Below are 10,786 nucleotides of genomic sequence, written 5' to 3' on the forward strand. Positions count from 1 at the left end.
GCGCTAGGGCCTCCTGCAGACAATGGACTTTTATTTATTGCGCTATCTGTAATAGCATCCGAGATATCACCAGATATATATTGGATTTCCCCTGACCCTGACAGTCCGGCCCCATGAGACGGTAGTTTTCTCGGCCCCTAGTGGTCCGAGGTCGATCCCGCTGCACAGATTCATGCGCCAGGGCCTCCCACAGACAATGCACTTTGATTTATTGCGCTATCTGTAATAGCACCCGAGATATCACCAGATATATATTGGATTTTTCCCTGAGCCTGAGTGTCCCACCCCATGAGACGGTGGTTCTCTCGGCCCCTGCTGGTCCGAGGTCGTTCCCGCTGCACAGATTCATGCGCCAGTGCCTGCTACAGACAATGCACTTTGGTTTATTGCGCTATCTCTAATAGCACCCGAGATATCACCAGATATATATTGGATTTTTCCTTGACCCTGACAGTGCGGCCCCATGAGACGGTGATTTTCTCGGCCCCTGGTGGTCCGAGGTCGTTCCCACTGCACAGTTTCATGCGCCAGGGCGTCCTGCAGACAATGCACCTTGGTTTATTATGCTATCTCTATTAGCACCCGTGATATCACCAGATATATATTGGAGTTTTCCCTGACCCTGACAGTCCGGCCCCATGAGACGGTGATTTTCTCGGCCCCTGGTGGTCCGAGCTCGATCCCGCTGCACAGATTCATGCGCCAGGGCCTCCTACAGACAATGCACTTTGATTTATTGCGCTATCTGTAATAGCACCCGAGATATCACCAGATATATATTGGATTTTCCCCTGACACTGAGTGTCCGGCCCCATGAGACGGTGGTTTTCTCGGCCCCTGGTGGTCCGAGGTCGATCCCATTGAACAGTTTTATGCGCCAGGGATTCCTGCAGACAATTCACTTTGGTTTATTGCGCTATCTGTAATAGCACCCGAGATATCACCAGATATATATTGGATTTTTCCCTGACCCTGAGTGCCCGGCCCCATGTGTCGATGGTTTTCTCGGTCCCTCGTGGTCCAAGGTCGATCCCGCTGTACAGATTTATGCGCCAGGGATTCCTGCAGACAATTCACTTTGGTTTATTGCGCTATCTGTAATAGCACCCGAGATATCACAAGATATATGCTGGATTTTTACATGACCTTGGGTGACGGATTCCGAATATCTGTAATTTTCTCGGCGCCTAGTGGTCCGAGGTCGTTCCTGATGCACAGATTCATTCGCCAGTGCCTCCTACAGACAATGCACTTTGATTTATTGCGCCATCTGGAATAGCACCCGAGATATCACCAGATATATATTGGATTTTTCCCTGACCCTGAGCGTCCGGCCCCATGAGACGGTAGTTTTCTCGGCCCCTGGTGGTCCGAGGTCGTTCCCGCTGCACCGATTCATGCGCTAGGGCCTCCTGCAGACAATGCACTTCGTTTTATTGCGCTATCTCTAATAGCACCCGAGATATCACCAGATATATATTGCATTTTTCCCTGACCCTGACACTCCGGCCCCATGAGACGGTGATTCTCTCGGCCCGTGGTGGTCCGAGGTCGATCCCGCTGCACAGATTCATGCGCCAGGGCCTCCTACAGGCAATGCACTTTGATTTATTGCGCTATCTCTAATAGCACCCGAGATATCACCAGATATATATTGGATTTTTCCTTGACCCTGACAGTCCGGCCCCATGTGTCGATGGTTTTCTCGGTCCCTCGTGGTCCGAGGTCGATCCCGCTGCACAGATTCATGCGCCAGGGCCTCCTATAGATAATTCACTTTGGTTTATTGCGCTATCTCTAATAGCACCGGAGATATCACCAGATATATATTGGATTTTTCCCTCACCCTGACAGCCCGGCCCCATGTGCCTGTGGTTTTCTCGGCCCTTGGTCTTCCGAGGTCGATCCCGCTGCACTGATTCATGCGCCAGGGCCCCCTGCAGATAATTCACTTTGGTTTAGTGCTCTGTCTGTAATAGCACCCGAGATATCACCAGATATATATTGGATTTTCCCCTGACCCTGATTGTCCGGCCCCATGTGTCGGTGGTTTTCTCGACCCCTGGTGGTCCGAGGTCGATCCCGCTGCACAGATTCATGCGCCAGGGCCTCCTACAGAAAATGCAGTTTGATCTATTGCGCTATCTGTAATAGCACCCGAGATATCTCTAGATATATATTGGATTTCCCCTGACCCTGACAGTCCGGCCCCATGAGACGCTAGTTTTCTCGGCCCCTGGTGGTCCGAGGTCGATCCCGCTGCACAGATTCATGCGCCAGGGCCTCCTACAGAAAATGCAGTTTGATTTATTGCGCTATCTGTAATAGCACCCGAGATATCACCAGATATATATTGGATTTATCCCTGACCCTGACAGTCCGACCCCATGAGACGGTGGTTTTCTCGGCCCCTGGTGGTCGGAGGTCGTTCCTGCTGCACATATTCATGCGCCAGGGCTTCCTGCAGACAATTCACTTTGGTTTATTGCGCTATCTGTAATAGCACGCGAGATATCACCAGATATATATTGGATTTTTCCTTGAACCTGACAGTCCGGCCCCATGTGTCTGTGGTTTTCTCGGCCCCTGGTGGTCCGAGGTCGTTCCCGCTGCGCAGATTCATGCGCCAGGGCCCCCTGCAGATAATTCACTTTGGTTTAGTGCGCTGTCTGTAATAGCACCGAGATATCACCAGATATATATTGGATTTATCCCTGACCCCGACAGTCCGACCCCATGAGACGGTGGTTTTCGCGGCCCCTGGTGGTGCGAGGCCGTTCCCGCTGCAAAGATTCATACGCCGGGGCCTCCTATAAATAATTCACTTTGGTTTATTGCGCTATCTCTAATAGCACCCGAGATATCACCAGATATATATTGCATTTTACCCTGACCCTGACAGTCCGGCCCCACGAGACGGTGATTTTCTCGGCCCCTGGTGGTCCGAGGTCGCTCCCGCTGCACAGATTCATGCGCCACGGCCTCCTACAGACAATGTACTTTGATTTATTGCGCTATCTGGAATAGCACCCGAGATATCACCAGATATATATTGGATTTTTCCCTGACCCTGAGTGTCCGACCCCATGAGACGGTGGTTTTCTCGGCCCCTGGTGGTACGAGGTCGTTCCCGCTGCACAGATTCATGCGCCAGGGCCTCCTACAGAAAATGCAGTTTGATTTATTGCGCTATCTGTAATAGCACCCGAGATATCACTAGATATATATTGGATTTCCCCTGACCCTGACAGTCCGGCCCCATGAGACGGTAGTTTTCTCGGCCCCTGGTGGTCCGAGGTCGATCCCGCTGCACAGATTCATGCGCCAGGGCTTCCTACAGACAATGCACTTTGATTTATTGCGCTATCTGTAATAGCACCCGAGATATCACCAGATATATATTGGATTTTCCCCTGACCCTGATTGTCCGTCCCCATGTGTCGGTGGTTTTCTCGGCCCCTGGTATTCCGAGGTCGATCCCGCGGCACAGATTTATGCGCCAGGGCCTCCTGCAGATTATTCACTTTGGTTTATTGCGCTATCTCTAATAGCACCCGAGATATCACCAGATATATATTGGATTTTTCCCCGAACCTAACTGTCCGGCCCCATGAGACGGTGGTTTTCTCGGACCGTGGTGATCCGAGGTCGTTCCCGCTGCACAGATTCATGCGCCAGGGCCTCCTACAGACAATGCACTTTGATTTATTGCGCTATCTGTAATAGCACCCGAGATATCACCAGATATATCTTGGATTTTTCCCTGACCGTGAGTGTCCGGCCCCATGAGACGGTGGTTTTCTCGGCCCCCGGTGGTCCGAGGACGCTCCTGCTGCCCAGAATCATGCGCCAGGGCCTCCTACAGACAATGTACTTTGATTTATTGCGCTATCTGTAATAGCACCCGAGAAAGCTCCATATATATGCTGGATTTTTACATGACTTTGGGTGACGGATACCGAAAATCTGTAATTTTCTCGGCCCCTGGTGGACCGATGTCTTTCCTGCTGCACAGATTCATGCGCAAGGTCCTCCTACGGACAGTGCACTTTCATTTATTGCGATATCTCTAATAGCACCCGAGATATCCCCAGATATATATTGGATTTTCCCCTGACCCTGAGTGTCCGGCCCCATTAGTCGGTGGTTTTCTCGGACCCTGGTGGTCCGAGGTCGTTCCCGCTGCCCAGATTCATGCGCCAGGTCCTCCTACAGACAATGCACCTTGATTTATTGCGCTATCTGTAATAGCACCCGAGATATCGCCAGATATATATTGGATTTTTCCCTGACCCTGAGCGTCCGGCCCCATGAGACGGTGGTTTTCTCGGCCCCTGGTGGTACGAGGTCGTTCCCGCTGCCCAGATTCATGCGCCAGGGCCCCCTGCATATAATTCACTTTGGATTATTGCGCTATCTGTAATAGCACCCGAGAAAGCACCATATATATGCTGGATTTTTACATGACTTTGGGTGACGGATACCGAAAATCTGTAATTTTCTCGACCCCTGGTGGTCCGAGGTCGTTCTGCTGCACAGATTCATGCGCAAGGTTCTCCTACGGACAATGCACTTTGATTTATCGCGCTATCTGTAATAGAACCCGAGATATCACCAGATATATGCTGGATTTTTACATGACATTGGGTGACGGATACCGAAAATCTGTAATTTTTTCGGCCGCTGGTGGTCCGATGTCGTTCCTGCTGCACAGATTCATGCGCCAGGGCCTCCTGCAGATAAATCACTTTTGATTTATTGCGCTATCTCTAATAGCACCCGAGATATCACCGGATATATATTTGATTATTCCCTGACCCTGAGTCTCCAGCCCCATGAGACGGTGGTTTTCTCGGCCCCTGGTGGTTCGAGGTCGTTCCCGCTGCACAGATTCATGCGCCCGGGCCTCCTGCAGATTATTCACTTCGGTTTATTGCGCTATCTCTAATAGCACCCGAGATATCACCAGATATATATTGGATTTTTCCCCGAACCTAACTGTCCGGCCCCATGAGACGGTGGTTTTCTCGGACCCTGGTGATCCGAGGTCGTTCCCGCTGCACAGATTCATGCGCCACGGCCTACAGCAGATAATTCACTTTGGTTTATTGCGCAATCTCTAATAGCACCCGAGATATCACCAGATATATATTGGATTTTCCCCTGACCCTGAGTGTCCGGCCCCGTGAGACGGTGGTTTTCCCGGCCCCTGGTGGTCCGAGGTCGGTCCCGCTGCCCATATTCATGCGCCAGGGCCTCCTACAGGCAATGCACTTTGATTTATTGCGCTATCTGTAATAGCACCCGAGAAAGCTCCATATATATGTTGGATTTTTACATCACATTGGGTGACGGATACCGAAAATCTATCATTTTCACGGAACCTGGTGGTCCGAGGTCGTTCCCGCTGGCCAGATTCATGCACCAGGGCCTCCTACAGACAATGCACTTTGATTTATTGCGCTATCTCTAATAGCGCCCGAGATATCACCAGGTATATGTTGGATTTTCCCCTGACCCTGAGTGTCCGGCCCCATGAGACGGTGGTGTTCTCGGCCCCTGGTGGTCCGAGGTCGTTCCCGCTGCCCAGATTCATGCGCCAGGGCCTCCTGCAGATAATTCACTTTGGTTTATTGCGCTATCTCTAATAGCACCCGAGGTATCACCAGATATATATTGGATTTTCCCCTGACCCTGAGTGTCCGTGCGCAATGAGACGGTGGTTTTATGGGCCCCTGGTGGTCCGAGGTCGTTCCCGTTGCACAGATGCATGCGCCAGGGCCTCCTGCAGATAATTCAGTTTGATTTACCGCGCTATCTGTAATTGCACCTGAGATATCACCAGATATATATTGGATTTTTCCCTGACCCTGAGTGTCCGGCCCCATGAGACGGTGGTTTTTTCGGCCACTGGTGGTCCGAGCTCGTTTCCGCTGCACAGATTCATGCGCCAGGGCCTCCTGCAGACAATGCACTTTGATTTATTGCGCTATCTCTAATACCACCCGAGGTATCACGAGATATATGCTGTATTTTTACATGACCTTGGGTGACGGATACCGAAAATCTGTAATTTTCTCGGCCCCTGGTGGTCCGAGGTCCTTCCTGCTGCACAGATTCATGCGCAAGGGCCTCCTACGGACAGTGCACTTTCATTTATTGCGATATCTCTAATAGCACCCGAGATATCCCCAGATATATATTGGATTTTCCCCTGACCCTGAGTGTCCGGCCCCATGAGACGGTGGTTTTCTCGGCCCCTCGTGGTCCCAGGTCGTTCCCGCTGCACAGATTCAAGCGCCAGGGCCTCCTGCAGATAATTCACTCTGGTTTATTGCGCTATCTCTAATAGCACCCGAGATATCACCACATATATCTTGGATTTTCCCCTGACCCTGAGTGTCCGGCCCCGTGAGACGGTGGTTTTCCCGGCCCCTGGTGGTCCGAGGTCGGTCCCGCTGCCCATATTCATGCGCCAGGGCCTCCTACAGGCAATGCACTTTGATTTATTGCGGTATCTGTAATAGCACCCGAGAAAGCTCCATATATATGTTGGATTTTTAAATCACATTGGGTGACGGATACCGAAAATCTATCATTTTCACGGCCCCTGGTGGTCCGAGGTCGGTCCCGCTGCCGATATTCATGCGCCAGGGCCTCCTACAGGCAATGCACTTTGATTTATTGCGCTATCTGTAATAGCACCCGAGAAAGTACCATATATATGTTGGATTTTTACATCACATTGGGTGACGGATACCGAAAATCTATCATTTTCACGGAACCTGGTGGTCCGAGGTCGTTCCCGCTGGCCAGATTCATGCGCCAGGGCCTCCTGCAGATAATTCACTCTGGTTTATTGCGCTATCTGTAATAGCACCCGAGATATCACCAGATATATGCTGGATTTTTACATGACCTTGGGTGACGGATTCCGAATATCTGTAATTTTCTCGGCCCCTGGTGGTACGAGGTCGTTCCCGCTGCCCAGATTCATGCGCCAGGGCCCCCTGCATATAATTCACTTTGGATTATTGCGCTATCTGTAATAGCACCCGAGAAAGCACCATATATATGCTGGATTTTTACATGACTTTGGGTGACGGATACCGAAAATCTGTAATTTTCTCGACCCCTGGTGGTCCGAGGTCGTTCTGCTGCACAGATTCATGCGCAAGGTTCTCCTACGGACAATGCACTTTGATTTATCGCGCTATCTGTAATAGAACCCGAGATATCACCAGATATATGCTGGATTTTTACATGACATTGGGTGACGGATACCGAAAATCTGTAATTTTTTCGGCCGCTGGTGGTCCGATGTCGTTCCTGCTGCACAGATTCATGCGCCAGGGCCTCCTGCAGATAAATCACTTTTGATTTATTGCGCTATCTCTAATAGCACCCGAGATATCACCGGATATATATTTAATTATTCCCTGACCCTGAGTCTCCAGCCCCATGAGACGGTGGTTTTCTCGGCCCCTGGTGGTTCGAGGTCGTTCCCGCTGCACAGATTCATGCGCCCGGGCCTCCTGCAGATTATTCACTTCGGTTTATTGCGCTATCTCTAATAGCACCCGAGATATCACCAGATATATATTGGATTTTTCCCCGAACCTAACTGTCCGGCCCCATGAGACGGTGGTTTTCTCGGACCCTGGTGATCCGAGGTCGTTCCCGCTGCACAGATTCATGCGCCAGGGCCTACAGCAGATAATTCACTTTGGTTTATTGCGCAATCTCTAATAGCACCCGAGATATCACCAGATATATATTGGATTTTCCCCTGACCCTGAGTGTCCGGCCCCGTGAGACGGTGGTTTTCCCGGCCCCTGGTGGTCCGAGGTCGGTCCCGCTGCCCATATTCATGCGCCAGGGCCTCCTACAGGCAATGCACTTTGATTTATTGCGCTATCTGTAATAGCACCCGAGAAAGCTCCATATATATGTTGGATTTTTACATCACATTGGGTGACGGATACCGAAAATCTATCATTTTCACGGAACCTGGTGGTCCGAGGTCGTTCCCGCTGGCCAGATTCATGCACCAGGGCCTCCTACAGACAATGCACTTTGATTTATTGCGCTATCTCTAATAGCGCCCGAGATATCACCAGGTATATGTTGGATTTTCCCCTGACCCTGAGTGTCCGGCCCCATGAGACGGTGGTGTTCTCGGCCCCTGGTGGTCCGAGGTCGTTCCCGCTGCCCAGATTCATGCGCCAGGGCCTCCTGCAGATAATTCACTTTGGTTTATTGCGCTATCTCTAATAGCACCCGAGGTATCACCAGATATATATTGGATTTTCCCCTGACCCTGAGTGTCCGTGCGCAATGAGACGGTGGTTTTATGGGCCCCTGGTGGTCCGAGGTCGTTCCCGTTGCACAGATGCATGCGCCAGGGCCTCCTGCAGATAATTCAGTTTGATTTACCGCGCTATCTGTAATTGCACCTGAGATATCACCAGATATATATTGGATTTTTCCCTGACCCTGAGTGTCCGGCCCCATGAGACGGTGGTTTTTTCGGCCACTGGTGGTCCGAGCTCGTTTCCGCTGCACAGATTCATGCGCCAGGGCCTCCTGCAGACAATGCACTTTGATTTATTGCGCTATCTCTAATACCACCCGAGGTATCACGAGATATATGCTGTATTTTTACATGACCTTGGGTGACGGATACCGAAAATCTGTAATTTTCTCGGCCCCTGGTGGTCCGAGGTCCTTCCTGCTGCACAGATTCATGCGCAAGGGCCTCCTACGGACAGTGCACTTTCATTTATTGCGATATCTCTAATAGCACCCGAGATATCCCCAGATATATATTGGATTTTCCCCTGACCCTGAGTGTCCGGCCCCATGAGACGGTGGTTTTCTCGGCCCCTCGTGGTCCCAGGTCGTTCCCGCTGCACAGATTCAAGCGCCAGGGCCTCCTGCAGATAATTCACTCTGGTTTATTGCGCTATCTCTAATAGCACCCGAGATATCACCACATATATCTTGGATTTTCCCCTGACCCTGAGTGTCCGGCCCCGTGAGACGGTGGTTTTCCCGGCCCCTGGTGGTCCGAGGTCGGTCCCGCTGCCCATATTCATGCGCCAGGGCCTCCTACAGGCAATGCACTTTGATTTATTGCGCTATCTGTAATAGCACCCGAGAAAGCTCCATATATATGTTGGATTTTTACATCACATTGGGTGACGGATACCGAAAATCTATCATTTTCACGGCCCCTGGTGGTCCGAGGTCGGTCCCGCTGCCGATATTCATGCGCCAGGGCCTCCTACAGGCAATGCACTTTGATTTATTGCGCTATCTGTAATAGCACCCGAGAAAGTACCATATATATGTTGGATTTTTACATCACATTGGGTGACGGATACCGAAAATCTATCATTTTCACGGAACCTGGTGGTCCGAGGTCGTTCCCGCTGGCCAGATTCATGCGCCAGGGCCTCCTGCAGATAATTCACTCTGGTTTATTGCGCTATCTGTAATAGCACCCGAGATATCACCAGATATATGCTGGATTTTTACATGACCTTGGGTGACGGATTCCGAATATCTGTAATTTTCTCGGCCCCTGGTGGTCCGAGATCGTTCCCGCTGCACAGATTCATGCGCCAGGGCCTCCTGCAGATAATTCACTTTAGTTCATTGCGCTATCTCTAATAGCACCCGAGATATCACCAGATATATATTGGATTTTTCCCTGACCCTGAGTGTCCGGCCCCATGAGACGGTGGTTTTTTCGGCCACTGGTGGTCCGAGCTCGTTTCCGCTGCACAGATTCATGCGCCAGGGCCTCCTGCAGACAATGCACTTTGATTTATTGCGCTATCTCTAATACCACCCGAGGTATCACCAGATATATGCTGGATTTTTACATGACCTTGGGTGACGGATACCGAAAATCTGTAATTTTCTCGGCCCCTGGTGGTCCGAGGTCCTTCCTGCTGCACAGATTCATGCGCAAGGGCCTCCTAGGGACGATGCACTTTGGTTTATTGCGCTATCTCTAATAGCACCCGAGATATCACCAGATATATATTGGATTTTCCCCTGACCCTGAGTGTCCGGCCCCATGAGACGGTGGTTTTCTCGGCCCCTGGTGGTCCGAGGTCGTTCCCGTTGCACAGATGCATGCGCCAGGGCCTCCTGCAGATAATTCAGTTTGATTTACCGCGCTATCTGTAATTGCACCTGAGATATCACCAGATATATATTGGATTTGTCCCTGACCCTGAGTGTCCGGCCCCATGTGTCGGTGGTTTTCTCGGCCCCTGGTGGTCCTAGGTCGTTCTCGCTGCACAGATTCATGCGCCAGGGCCCCTGCAGATAATTCACTTTGGTTTATTGCGCTATCTGTAACAGCACCCGAGATATCACCAGATATATATTGGATTTGTCCCTGACCCTGAGTGTCCGGCCCCATGAGACGGTGGTTTTCTCGGCCCCTCGTGGTCCCAGGTCGTTCCCGCTGCACAGATGCATACGCCAGGGCCTCCTGCAGATAATTCACTTTGGTTTATGGCGGTATCTCTAATAGCACCCGAGATATCACCAGATATATATTGGATTTTCCCCTGACCCTGAGTGTCCGGCCCCATGAGTCTTTGGTTTTCTCGGCAACTGGTGGTCCGAGCTCGTTTCCGCTGCACAGATTCATGCGCCAGGGCATCCTGCAGACAATGCACTTTGGTTTATTGCGCTATCTGTAATAGCACCCGAGATATCACCAGATATATCTTGGATTTTTCCCTGACCGTGAGTGTCCGGCCCC

Source organism: Nomia melanderi, unplaced genomic scaffold (assembly GCF_051020985.1).
Source record: "Nomia melanderi isolate GNS246 unplaced genomic scaffold, iyNomMela1 scaffold0026, whole genome shotgun sequence".
Lineage (NCBI taxonomy): Eukaryota > Metazoa > Arthropoda > Insecta > Hymenoptera > Halictidae > Nomia > Nomia melanderi.